Source organism: Charadrius vociferus, unplaced genomic scaffold (genome assembly GCF_000708025.1).
Source record: "Charadrius vociferus isolate BGI_N301 unplaced genomic scaffold, ASM70802v2 scaffold76, whole genome shotgun sequence".
NCBI lineage: Eukaryota > Metazoa > Chordata > Aves > Charadriiformes > Charadriidae > Charadrius > Charadrius vociferus.
The window spans coordinates 366351-377615 of NW_009648779.1; the positions used below are offsets into that span (position 1 = coordinate 366351).

At 36.8% G+C, this 11265-nt stretch overlaps 1 protein-coding gene across 1 annotated transcript in view; it reads left to right on the plus strand.

Annotated features, from left to right (window-relative positions):
• Positions 1-11265, plus strand: part of ASCC3 (activating signal cointegrator 1 complex subunit 3) — a 264786-nt gene that overhangs the window by 78529 nt on the left and 174992 nt on the right.

The following is an 11265-nucleotide window of genomic DNA, read 5'->3' on the forward strand; positions in this document are numbered from 1 at the left end:
CTGAAATCCAAAGGGTGTGCTGGTTTTTAGTTAATATGACTGGAGAATATAAATCTGACAATCATACCGTAGGTCTGTTGCAATCACCTTCAACACTGGTTATCATTAATATTAGCATACATAATTTTCTCTGGAGTGTAGACTTGAAAGCAAATTTCATGAAATCACATTTGCATGAAAGCAAATGAGTTCATGTTTGGGTTGTCATTTTGTGAACAGGTGTCACAAAATTGGCTTTTAATGCAATTTCTGTTTAACATCAGCATCTCATCCAAACCAAGAAACCTTTCTTCGTCTTATACTTAATATGCCTCTGACTCAGTGACTTACATTGATTCTCAAAAAAAAAAAATGGTTTGAGACCAAAAAAACACATACTTTGCTGCTTCTCACACACAAATCTGTGAAAGAAAGTTAAACTGCTCAGGAAAGGTGTTTTAAAAAGGATATTTGGAACAAAATGTCACTGTTGCAGTCTGGTCTTTTTTCACATAATACTGGGTTAATCCACGTTGTGGGGTAATGGTTTATAGGAGCAGAAAAGAGGGGAAAATAACTAATCAAGAACTGCTTTTTGAAGAACAGTTCTTCATCTTTAGAGAAAAAGTTATCTCTGTTTTCCAGAGAATAGATATTTGATCACTGATTTTTTTCAAGTACCAGGACAAGGAACACAGACTCTCTCTCCCCCCACTCTGGCTAATCTTAAAATAAGCAAATAAATTATAATTATGCCAACAAAAGTTATTCTGAACTTTTTATATTTACAGTTAGTGAGATACACAGGACATTGTGATGAGCTTTAAAAGTGTGAGAGTATAAATACGTTGGAAAAACTGATAGCTGAGGTAGTCTTTTATCTTTGTCTCCAAAAGTTTTGCAACCCAAGCTTAAACTTTCCCTGTAGAACAGAGGAGGAATGACTTTGAAACCCTTTTCATTGCAGCTTTGAGAGAAAAAAGAAACAGGAAAAAAAACCAAACAAAAACCCCACCAACCAAGCAAAAATATTGCATTTCTCAGAAACGTCAATGTATTTCCAAAAATGTTCTTGTACTTAGTTTTTCCTTGTAAATTCGTACACAGTAAACTATCAACTTTAGCCCAAATATTGCCATAGTGGTGTTTAAAAACATACGCAAATACACTCTACACTCATGTTTTGTTGTTATTCTACTGTCCCTCTGTTCTATATGAAAAAGGGACTTGGAGAGAAGAAAATGCAAAATAACACTGGGAAGACGTGAAAACAAGCAGGCTGGATGCAGTGTCTCAAGAGACAGGCACTTGCTGAAAGTTGTCAGATCTGATTAAGGGAGCTGCTAGCATCAATCAGACTTGACAGTAGTATATCAGAGGTTAGTATAACTATAATTAGTGATCTGATTAACAGCAAAGAGGAAAAGAGGGTAATGTTTTGGATCTAACGCCTTTAAAACATTTAGATCATTATTTAAACTTGAAGGCTGAGCAGCTAATTTTGTATTTTACAATATAAGCGCTAAATTTCACAAAGCGTGCAAGCTGTTCTTCCTCACCATGATTGTTAAAATAAGGTTTGTACTGACTCTAAACAGTTTTTCCCTAGGAAAAAAAAAATAGAGAGCAGGTGTTCTTATCATCTTGCTTCTCAGTACAGCTTTTGTGATCCTGATGTATATTGTTTTCCATATTTTCTCCTCAGATTCATGTAACTACTGCACATATAAAGCTTTCTATTCTTTCAGTAAGAATATAAAAATCTTCAATGCTTTCACAGCAGCAACAAAAAGGAATTCTTCTATCTGCTTCATCAGCCTGACTGGTTGTACTGGGTTTGATTCCAGTTTATTTTGACTCTGTCAGAGCCCATTGTATGGAGGTTTAAAAATAGTGTTGGAACTTATAAATTAGTTTTGTAATTGCTGGGACATCCACGACTGTGATGAAAGCATAAAATTTTAAATTTTAACGTATAAACTTAAATCTGTTAATCATAACTGTGAAACCAAGCATACAACAAATACAACAATATTGAAAAAAATCAGTTCAACAGGACGTCAGATGTGTAGTGAGTATCTTGCTGTGCTATGGCAGTGTGCTGACACATTGTGAATCAGTTGCCTTTTCATTAGGTGGACTAGCTGGCTTCTGTAAAGGAACTAAATCACCATGAGTTCCTAGGATTAAGTTAAAAATACAATACGCTGAACAAAGTTACATTTCTTCAGTTAAAAATTCATTTGCCATTTTAATGAGTTCTGAGTGGGAGCTGTTACAATTTTTGTTGTTCCCTTGTTGATTTCTAGACCTATTGTTGATTGATTATTGGTGCTAGCTTTGGTGGCTTACTAATTGCTGCTAGTATGCACCAATATAATGCACCACTTGCAGTCTTTCTAACATGAAAAACTCAAATCTTTTACATAGATACTTTTAGTAAGTGTAGTCTTACTACTGAACCTTTCAAAGATGCTTTTATATGTGTGTATATATATGTGTACATGATCCCATATTGCCATTACTTTAGACCACAAGTACATGCTAAGATTTGGTGTAAAATCATCTATTCACCCAAATGAGCATACTGCTCATCTGCACGTCTTTGTGTTGTAAGGAACCTGCTTTACTGCAGATATAATTATTTTTTACCTGTGTAGCACACAGCATCGGATAGTTGTCTCTGATTTATGAAAAACAGAATATTTGTGTTCATTATTTATTAGTTCCTACCTTCCTACCTTGAATTCTTGTTTTGCATTACCGCCCTCTGTTTTACTTTCTCTATGTTTATTCCACTCCCTGCCTGAGCTCCAGCTCACATGAGGTTTTGTGAAATGCTTGAATAAATCATACAGAGTAAGAGTGCAATAAAAAGAGGAATAAAACCAGCATTATGAAAGTGACTTGCAGGCTGCTGCTCTTGTAACATATTTTGATTAAGTTTTACCTCAGAGAGTGCCAAAGTGGTAAAGTGTCCCTCATGGGGTGTGATATCACGTATCTAATATTAAAATTTGTGAGAAGCTCCAAAGCATTACTGATTAGAAGGGAAATATTTCCAAATTGTAAAAAAACCCAGCATAGCGTCTTTCCCTATAGAATTCAAAAATATGCTGCATTCCAATGAGAGGCTGCTCTGGGTGGATATGTGTAGTTGTGTGCAGTTTTCTGTATCTCCATTTCTGCAAAAGTAAAGCTCTTGCAGTGAATTTGCTGCCAGAACAAAGTACCAAGATAAATAGTTATAGCGTGAATAGAGTAAACTGTGTAGTTTGCTCATGCCCCTTTGCCAAAAACCTGTCAGAAGATGAGCAGTGCTGGCTATGACTGAGCAAAGTTTCCTCGAGGATCAGCCACGTATTCTTAAATGCTGTTTTCAAGTATGGTAAGGGGAAATGATATATATAGAGAGATAGCTATCTATCATCTATACAGATATAGGTAGATATAGATAGACCGATCTATATGTATATAAATATATAGATCTGCGTAAAGAAGTGGGAGGAGAACACCAGTAGCAAGCCTTTAGAGGACAGATGCATAGCCAGAGGCATCAGATGTTTTTTATAAGATTTGTTTTTTTAGCCTTTCCTAAGGTTACTGAAAATAGTAACAAGGTTACTTAATAGAAAGTGGGAAAGCTACAAAGAAATGTTACTGCAAAATGAAAAAGAAATGGCTGTTAAGAGGGTAAAGTAAATAAAGAATGAAATTACTGTGGAAATGTGTATTTCTTGTTGATTTAATCGGTGCTTTGAGAAACAATATTGTGAACTTCAAAGAGAAAGATAATATAAATTATTTGCAGTTTATTCAGCAGCTATTCTAATGATTTCAAAGCAAAAAGGAAGTAGTACTTTCATATAGGTATGTTAAATAGGAAGGTATCTGTTGTGCTGCAAGGGTGTGACGACATATGGTCATGAAATGTTTGTGAATCTTGATACAGCTTTGAGAAGATAATTTCCTTTTGGAAACTTCCCACAACAAACAAGTTCTGTTATTGTGATCATTTGACATCCGCAGTATTTTCCCCATTTGGAGGCCTCTGGATTTGTTCATTATAATCTTGATCTTATCTACAGTTTCTTTCTAAAAAGAATGATAGATATTAATGCCTAGTGTATACAATAATATGCATTCAAACTTACAGATCAAATGTTTAAAAGGATGTGTGGGTACTATTGTATGTATTTTCACAATACTGATATAGTAAAGGTATACATATTTACATCCTATATTAAGGAAAAGTGTTGAAACTACATGTTAGTTCGTACTACTGCTGCTCTGCTTACAGTATGGCAGTATGCAGGCTTATTTCTGGAATACTGCTGATACTCAGAATATCAACACTCTCCAGTCTAAGTGCAATGTACTTTTCTACCTTTTATGTTATAGAAAGCTATGTAACCACATACTAAAATGCTTTATACTCATGCACAGGGCGTATGGATAAACAAATCATAGAGAATATTAATATAATGCTTTACTAGAAAGGACTTGCATACTGCATTTAACAGTGCAATATAAGAACCTGTGTAGTGAGGTTCTTACAGCCCTACAGGATGATGATTTTATGGAATCTATGGTGAGCTATAGGTGTGTTGTAGCAGAAAAATTTTGTGTACCGTAGCAGAGTACTTATCTGTTCCTGCCTACATGAGAACAAAGTCTGTTGCTGTGGTTGTTTCTTTTAAGTAGTGGTCATGTCTGTAAATGTTAAGATTGACCACTGTTAATAGTGGTTGTTATTCCTGATGACAGGTATTTACTCCTTCTCTGAAAAATTCCCCAAAAAGATGTTTTGCCCACCTTCTGTGAAAACTTCCACATGCAGTTGCACACCAGCTTGCCATCTCTAACAGTTCTTGGCCTAATGTTTGCATGGGCCTACTAAAAAGAAAATTTAAAAATAATCAAACACTTTAAGTTACCACTCTACGTAACTCATAGCTCATTTGTGAACACAGTAGCAGGAAAAATTAAAACACAGAAATGAATGCTAAGCCAAAGGTGAGTGAAGTGTTTGGGAGGTGGAGCAACTGCTCTAATTGTGCAGTTGTAAGAGATTTTTTTCACAAAAGAGTTTGTTTCGTGCATCCTCTGCTTTGGTCCTCCAGAATTTTGTACACCGTTCTCCATCTTTGTTACTTTTCTAATCAGAGCTTTTAGTTTATCAGTTCAATTAAGGTTAGTCCTCTGGAATTGTTTTACTGGCTAATTCTAGTGCCTGTAAGATTAGCAATTCTTTATTTGGACTTAAAATCTAATGGTTGATACCACTTCTGTAGTTCCGCAAAAGGCTTTGCTCATATTCATTTTGTAAAAATTATTTTATTGAACAGCTCAGTGGCAGTAAGATCTACTTTCTGAATGGGGCTGATTACAGCAGACTAGTTTTCAATCTTCTGTTCCTGCTGTTTGTTGGGAATGTTTCATTTTTATTCTCAGGAATAAAATGCCCATAAAATCTCTGCCATAAGATATTTAAGAATGTCTTTCCTTCATAATAATTTCATCAATTCATTCAACAGTCTTGTATTTAAATAATAGTTGAATTCTGTTTATCATGTGCACCAGGAATAAGAAACTTATAAAAATCTATTGGAAGAGAAATTGTCAAAGGTATGGTGTGGCTTATAGGGTGTTAACTTAATTAGAATATGCAAACTTATAGAAACCCATTGTTAGTCCCAAAATTTAGGTTGTTATGAGGTCTGATAAAGCAAAAACCTAAAATGAGAATATGTTTAAAATTTGCTGTGCATGCCTGCTTTACAAATGATGCCTTACCTTCCAGAAGGGTTTGAACAGATGTAAGGTAGACTGTTTTGAGAATCCACTTTTAAGATAATGGGGCAGGGAGAATTTTGTTTACTAACCTGATGATTCACAACCAACTGTTCTCCTTTTTTTTTTTTTTGTAATCGGAATTGTATGTTGTCTAAACCAAAAATGGAACACCAGTCCTTTTCTCCAATCATCCCGGTTGATATTTAACCTCAGATCCAAGTCAACCAGTTCTTTATACATTTTGGTTTGGCAATATCTGGCAGATAGGAAGAATGACCTAGGTCTCTTCTAATTGTTTTCTGGAATTCATAGTAATTAGGAAGTTATCTGTGGGGTTTTTTCTGAGTTTTGATTTATTGCTGTATGTATGAAAGGAACAAAAGGACAGATAAGTGCAAGATGTACTTGGAGGCTGAAGTGGCTAAAGAGAGGAAAACTGTTCTCAAAAATGGTCTTGAGGAACTTAAAAGCAGTGAATTTTGTAGTATGGGATGTTATAACTAAGTATTTTATGTAGCTTGTTCTGAAATATTTTCATATGTGGATTAGACCTGTGGGAGTGTGAATTTGAGGGGATTGCTGTAGTTGTATTAACCTCAGAGCCTGTGCACAAATTATTAAAGCAGAAATCAGGTACTAGTCATGTGCAAGGTGTGTTTGGGGGAACCTCAAAGGATTGCAAGTCAGCTATTGAAAAGGTAAACCTGCTGTGCCAACTGCTAGAAATTAATGTTGGACTCTAAGAAATTGATGGAAAATTATTTTATTTCAGTGAGACCATAAGCTTTTTCAGACTAAGAAAAACCCTAAACAACAACAACAAAACCCAGCATTTTTCAACATGCTGATCTTCTGAAACGATGGTGAAAATAAACTTCCTCTTACCCGCAAAGTCTGGCTTCTAAGAGGACTGAAGAGAAACTGACAAAAATAGTCAGCAAATCATGCAATTATAAAAAAAATGCATTTTCAGTCAAAATTTTGTTAATTGACATTGAAACTATCAGCTAGTGTCATCCCTTTTGACTTCATTTTTCAAAATGAAATAATTAGACTTTTTCGTTGAAGTTCTTACCTGAACATTATGTAAAGTAATGCAGGGATATGTTAAGTAACCTCAAAGCTAAATTAAATCATTTTGGGTAAAAGATTTATTTTATTTTTTTTTTTTAACTGTTAGCTTTTTTGGTATAAAAGTGAAATTGAGCAGTGGTCCTCACCTAAGACAGAAGACTTTGTGATAAGCCCGTGTTTTTCCCTAGTGGAAAAATTCAGTGTGGAATAGTTCCTAATGATAATCCAAAAAGCATTGGAAAAGGAGAATTGTATGTGTGGAGAGAAATTTAAGTTGACAGTAAAAATATTGACAGTTAACCCATTTCTTTTCATCCATACCCTAATACAAAAAACAGATTGAAATGTCTTGCATGAGTTGCAGTTCATTAAGCAAATGTGACACTTTATTTTCTAGCTATTTCAATACTGAAAGAGGTGAAGTAGTGAAATAGCAATATAAATGAACACGCTTCTCGGTGTGCTGATAAGTCAAAGTGAAAAAAGAAAATATTAAAAGATGTTTCAAGACTTGGTTACTATGTCCTTCTCTTGCCCCCAAACAGAAAGCAGAATCCTTTGGCTGAATCTGAGTTTTCAGTTTATAACTTTGTGGATAAAATACCTTGTCTCTGAAAATGAATTATAAAAAGAAATGCACTACCACATTTAAAACTAATTATGAGATGGATCGTAGTGCTGCTTTGTTTATTATTTTAACTGAAAAAATAATCTGTAGCTTTATTAACATTTGCTGATAGTCAACATTGTCTTTGAGCTGATATTTTTAATTAGCGCTTTATGTATTTGAATTCAAGTTATGTTTTGAGACTACAAATTTGATTCGTTTGGGGTTTTTTGAGGAATTTTTTTCTCAGCTCTAGTTTCTATCTGCAAAATAAATATAAGAACCAAGCATATTTTCTGGCAAGGCATTCTCTGGATATCTCTGGTCTTACTAAATGAGACAGTATGTCAAGTATAGTTTTTAATTCAGGTCATTTCTTTGGGTAACATTGCTATTTTAAAATAAGATCAAAGTAAAAGACTATTATAATGAATATTTAGTCATCACTCAGAAACAGAAGAATTAATGATACCTTTTAAATAAATATCCTGATAACATGACTGACATTAAAAAAAAAAACAACTATGATCTGAACATTGCCAATTTAGATTTAGCAAATTAGTTAAGTAGCTTGCATTTGTAGTATTTCACACCTTAAAGGCTTAATATGCATTGCTAAATATATTTCCTGACTGTTTGCTAGTTAATGTTCTGTGGAAGTACAGCTGCTAATTTTTTGTGGTTGACATGGCTCATTTTAAAGTGATAACAGTTGCATCTGTAGTAGTGTTACAATTCAGTTCATAAATTATGGTCATACATTTTTACACCTACTGTTTTGTAGGAGTACAAGCATTTGAAAAATCTGTATTTGCTAACAAAATGCACCCAGTAATATTTTAACAAAACACAGAAACACCCCCACACACCACTGCTCTCTGTGGTATTAGTGACTTAGTAAGCCTTTTATGTGTTAAGTTTTAAATATTGCAGGATAGGAACGTCTTTTTCTGTAATATCATGAAGTCTCTTCAGGAGTAATTCTTGGTAATTAGTAAAGACTGATAGATTCTGATGGTAAAACAATTGGACTGGAACAACATTGTGCGGCAGTGCAGGGAAAAAAAATTCTCTGAGAAGAATAAATAAACATTGTCAGGATATATCTTGTGGAGACAAAGGAAGAAAAAAAGTATTCATAAATGCCTGTGTTTTGTAATATACATTTTTCCTAATATTTTGAAAGAAACACAGGCAGGATGTAAGCAACCCAGGATGCTCCTTGAGTGCATGGGTGGGAGCTTCCTCCTCCAGTTGACAGAGGACCCAATGAGGAGAGGTGCTCTGCTGGACCTCATACTCACCAACATGAAGGGGCTTGCTAGGGATGTGAATATCAAAGGCAGCCTTGGCTGCATCAACCAGGAGATGGTGGAGTTCAGGATCCTGAGGGGAAGGAACATGGCAAAAAGCAAGCTCACAACCCTGGACTTCAGGAGAGCAGACTTTGGCCTCTTCAGAGATCTGCTTGGAAGGGTCCCATGGGATAAAGTGCTGGAGGGAAGAGAGGCCCGAGAAAGCTGGTTAGTATGCAAGGATCACCTCTTTCAAGATCAAGAGCAGTCCATCCCAATGAATAGGAAGTCAGGCAAAAATGCCAAGAGGCCTGCATGGATGAACAAGTTGCTCCCGGCCAAACTCAAACACGAAAAAGAAGCATACTGAGGTTAGAAGCAAGGACGTGTAACCTGGGAGGAATACAGAGACATTGTCTGAGCATCCAGGGATGAAGGTAGGAAAGCTAAAGGCCAAATAGAATTGAATCTGGTCAGGATGTCAAAGACAACAAGATAGCCAACAAAAGGAAGACTGAGGAAAATGTGGGCCCATTGCTGAATGAGGCAGGGGACCTGGTTATGCAGGACAGGAAAAGGCTGAGGTACTAGATGCCTCCTTTGCCTCAGTTTTTACTAGCAAGACCAGCCTTCAGAAATCCCAGGTCCCAGCAACTAGGGGAAAGTCTGGAGCAATTAAAGTGTACCCTTGGTGGAAGGGGATCAGATCAGGGCATACTTAAGCAAACTGGGCATACACAGGTCCATGGGCTCTGTAGGGATGCATCCACGAGTGCTGAGGGAGCTGGCTGATGTCATTGCGATAATCTTACTGCTGTCTCTCTTGATAATTTTTGCTTGGTCATAGTCACTGGGAGAAGTGACAGAAGACTGGAGAAAAGCAAATGCTACTCCTGTCTTCTACAACAGCAAGAAGTAGGACCAGGCCAGTCAGCCTTACCTGGGAAGGTGGTGGAGTAGCTAATCCTGGAAACAATTTCCAGGCACATGAAAGACAAGAAAATCATATCATGAGTAGTCAGCATGGCTTCACCAAGGGGAAGTCATGGTTGACCAGCTTGATAAATTTCTATGATGAAGTGACTGGCCAGGTAAATTAGGGGAGAGCAGTGGATATTGTCTACCTAGACTTCAGTGAGGCTTTTGATACTGTCTCCCATGAGATCCTCGTAAATAAGCTGTTGAAGGATGGGCTGGCTGAGCAGACAGCGAGGTGGATTAGAGATTGGCTGAATGGCTGTGCTGAGAGGGTGGTTGTCAGTGGTGCAAAGTTTAGTTGGAGGCTAGTTACTAGAGGTGTACCCCAGGGGTTAATAGTGCATCCAGTCTTGTTCAACATCTTCATTAATTATCCGGATGATGGGGCGGAGTGTACCCTCAGCAAGTTTGCTATGACACTAAACAGCAGGTGGCCCTGCTTGAACAGAGGAGTTGGGCAAGATGACCTCCAGAGGTCCCTTCCAACCTCAACCATTCTTTGTTTCTGTAGGTATGAAGTCTGTCAAACTGGGTTTCAAAAACGTTGAGGCAGCAAATCAATTGCTTTCTAAAAGATGGTACTTGAGGTAATTGAATGTTCTAATGGGGAGAAATGCTCTTGCTCAAATTTGGACTAGCCATTTTCGTAAAGGTTTTATAAGTCTCTGCTAGCTTCTTGTGTTTGCTTTTATTAGCTTGGGCCTTGAAGCATTATTCCTAATTAGCCAGTGTTTTTACCCCTTCCATTGTATAATTTCTGTGGTAAGAAACTGGTTTTGGTACTAACATTAATGTGTACCATTTTTATACCTCACAGCACCACATTTGGAGGCCACTTAACCTGTCTTGATGTTTTCTTTGGTTTTTTGTCAGGCTGGGATCTAGCAGCAATCTTCTTTTTTTTTTTCTTATTTGCACATTGTGTTCTCACAGATAACAAGATTTTGTTTGAGAAGAAAATGTCATAAATCACATACTCTGTTGCGTTCATGTTATCTGGTCAAATTTGAGGTCAGATACTGATTGTATCTGTCCAACTCTTAATTTATGAGGTTTTTAGTATTCTACCATGGCTGCTATGAATATAGCAAATGCTGACTAGATGAAAGCAATTGTTGTGTGTGTGAGCTTTTGTAGGGTCTTACTAGTATTATATTTGCTGTAGAAGCATTATCATCTATAAGGTTGAACTGTGTGTTTTCTTAGGGTTTTATTTCTGAACATCAAAAGTTAAGAGAAAACCCAGTCATAAAACATGTGTATTACGAACAAACTGTTAGGGATCAGAAACTAGGAGGGGGGTCAGCAGAACTGCTACCTTGGACTTCCTGAGGGCAGACTTTGGGCTTTTCAGGAGCCTGGTTGACAAAGTCCCCTGGGAGGCAGTCCTCCAGGGCAAAGGAGCCCAGGAAGCCTGGATGTTTTTCAAGAAGGAAGTTGTAGAGGCACAGGAGCAGGCTGTCCCCATGTGCCGAAAGACAAGCCGTCGGGGAAAAAGACCGGCCTGGCTGAACAGGGAGCTAGGGGTGCAACTTC